The sequence below is a fragment of the Montipora capricornis genome, chromosome 4 (assembly GCF_036669925.1).
Source record: "Montipora capricornis isolate CH-2021 chromosome 4, ASM3666992v2, whole genome shotgun sequence".
Classification (NCBI taxonomy): domain Eukaryota; kingdom Metazoa; phylum Cnidaria; class Anthozoa; order Scleractinia; family Acroporidae; genus Montipora; species Montipora capricornis.
In genome coordinates this window covers 11,175,373-11,177,872 of record NC_090886.1, presented here as the reverse complement: position 1 = coordinate 11,177,872, position 2,500 = coordinate 11,175,373, and positions in this window count along the sequence as shown.

Genomic DNA, 2,500 nt, shown 5'->3' with positions numbered 1-2,500 from the left:
GCAGATGAAGTAGATATGCAAGTGAAATTCACTTTTTTCTTTAATGTTCTCAGCCGTTGGTTTTTCACAGAAAACCTAATGGTCGACCCATGAAAAAATGAAGAAAATCAAGAGATAGGGCCAAGAAAGTCAGCAGATGCGGAGAGAGCGATTTGTGGCTTTGTTGCTTATAGGACAAGTACCCTACCGTCTTTTCTCCGGAAGGATCCAGCATTGTTGGTCATAAAACTAGTTACGGGACTTATGCAACGGGGAGGGAAATATACACTACGATTGGCATGTGTTATTTAACATATTGACGTCAGCGTTTCATACGTTTTTTCTGTTATTGATCAACTAATTTGACAATATTATGAGGAAATTTATTGTCACTAACAGGACAGACGCACAGGCCATTGCAGAAACGTGAGAGGACTGGGAAAGAGTATGGTTGTTTTCCATTTGTTTAAAAAATGAAAGATCAACTAAATTTGAGAGTCCTCACCAAGAATAGAAGGTTTTGGAGGAGGAAAATGGCAAAATGGTAGCTCCCCAAATATCACCCAAAATGGAGAGTTTGTATGTATTGGGTAGACAGCCGACAAAACTATAAGGGTTTGTATGGAACTTTGCAACTTTTGCAAGGCTCCCATTTGACAAATTTCCACTTAAAACTTGGTTGGGTAGCTTTTCAATCTAATCAATATAAGAAACTCGCCCCAGTGCTCTCACGTTTCTGCAATAGGATATTAAAAACTGACGTCAAATTGCTTTTTACAATAACAAATTGTCAAATTGTCCGCTCTCGCTAATTGACGTGTCGCACAAATTACAGTTTCATGTGTCTATTCGCTTACTGACAATGAAAATTAGCCAATGAGCGCGGTAGGATTTCTGAAGTTATCGTTAAAATATATATCTTGCCTTGATCCGCACCATCTGGAATAGAAATTCTTGACCTCAGAGTCATTCTTATCCTAATGATGTCTGTAAAAATCATAATAGCCGAGGAAAAACGCCTTTTTCATATTTCGCGAGCATTATCATCGCTGAATTAAAAGTAGTGTTAATACAGTCTTATATTCACAACAAACACTAGACAGGACTGTTTGCCAGAACAGCAATCAGTCAAAGAAAAAGCAATTGAATCCTTTTGCCTGTAGTTCAACGCACACCACATCCCGTATTTTTTTTCAACAGAAATTTAAAGCCTTGGTAACAGTTACACCGCTAATTATCGAAGCTGCACTGATGATGACTAGCCACGGAATCATTTTATAACATGAGCATTATTTCAACATGTCCAAATTTGTTGGAAATTTCAAAATGATGGCACGTGTCCTTGAGCATCTTGACTCATTGAATCCTATAGTTTTTAGCTGATCGCTCAGAAACAAGGGGCCCTGCTGCTTAAAAAAGTTGATAATTATACACTATTTATGACCAAAACGGCTGAAAGCCTTACCCTTTGGGGCTGCACGTACCTATGTAGCCCATACGGGGAGTACCCCCAGGCACCCTCCTTTGAGCAAGGTAAGACGGCATGTCCCATCACTAAACTATTTGTTTCGCCAGCCTGAGAAATCAAAGACAAACTAGTTTTATGGCCAACAATGCTGGGTCCTGCTGGAGAAAAAACGGTAGGGTACTAGTCCTATAATCAACAAAGCCAGAAATCGCTCTCTCAGCATCTGCTGAGTTTCTTGGTCCTATCTTTTGATTTTCTTCATTTTATTCATAGGTTGACCATTGGGTTTTCGGTGAAAAACGAACGCCTGATAACGGGAAATAAAAAAAATGAATTTCAGTTACATATCTACTTTCAGATCATATCTCCTTTTTTGAGGAAAAGTATAAGTCGAAAAGGTGTAATGATTGTCGTCGTTCGGTGATACTGACAGGATTACACTAGTCCAAAAATTAAATCAATGGGTGGGTTTATCAATTTCAATATTGAAATGAAACGAATTTTTCTTGACAAATCTATTCACCAGCGCTAGCGCGCGCAGGGCAGGGGATCCTCCATAGCTGGTAACTGGTCACGTTAAAACTTGTGTGACATTGTGACAAATACGGCTAGTGTTGCATTCGTGGCATCAACGGATCCCGACGTTCATTTTAAGTGCTACATAAGCGGTGATTGTAAAATACAAGCAGCCATCAAGCATGAAACAGAAGCACAGACCATGGCAAAACATGGTTTCATTCAAGCGTGTCGTGTTCTCAGGTGCACTTGACGAACTCACCTCTCAGAGATAACCGGCGAGTGTTCGTTGTTGTTGTATTTACGCTCAAGTTCCTAGTAGTCATTAGGCTAGTAGTAATACAGGATTCAGTTGCCATAAAAACGGTAAATGAAATCTTACTACTTTCATCTTCTCCTAGCGTTCCGTCGATCTGTAGGAGAATGTACCAAAGGAGCTTGTCAGGACGACGGCAACGGTTAATTAGTGACAGCCATTATTTACTTTTGGAGTATCTCGCAAGTCTTGAGAATTGATCAACTTTAACGCAACCTGCA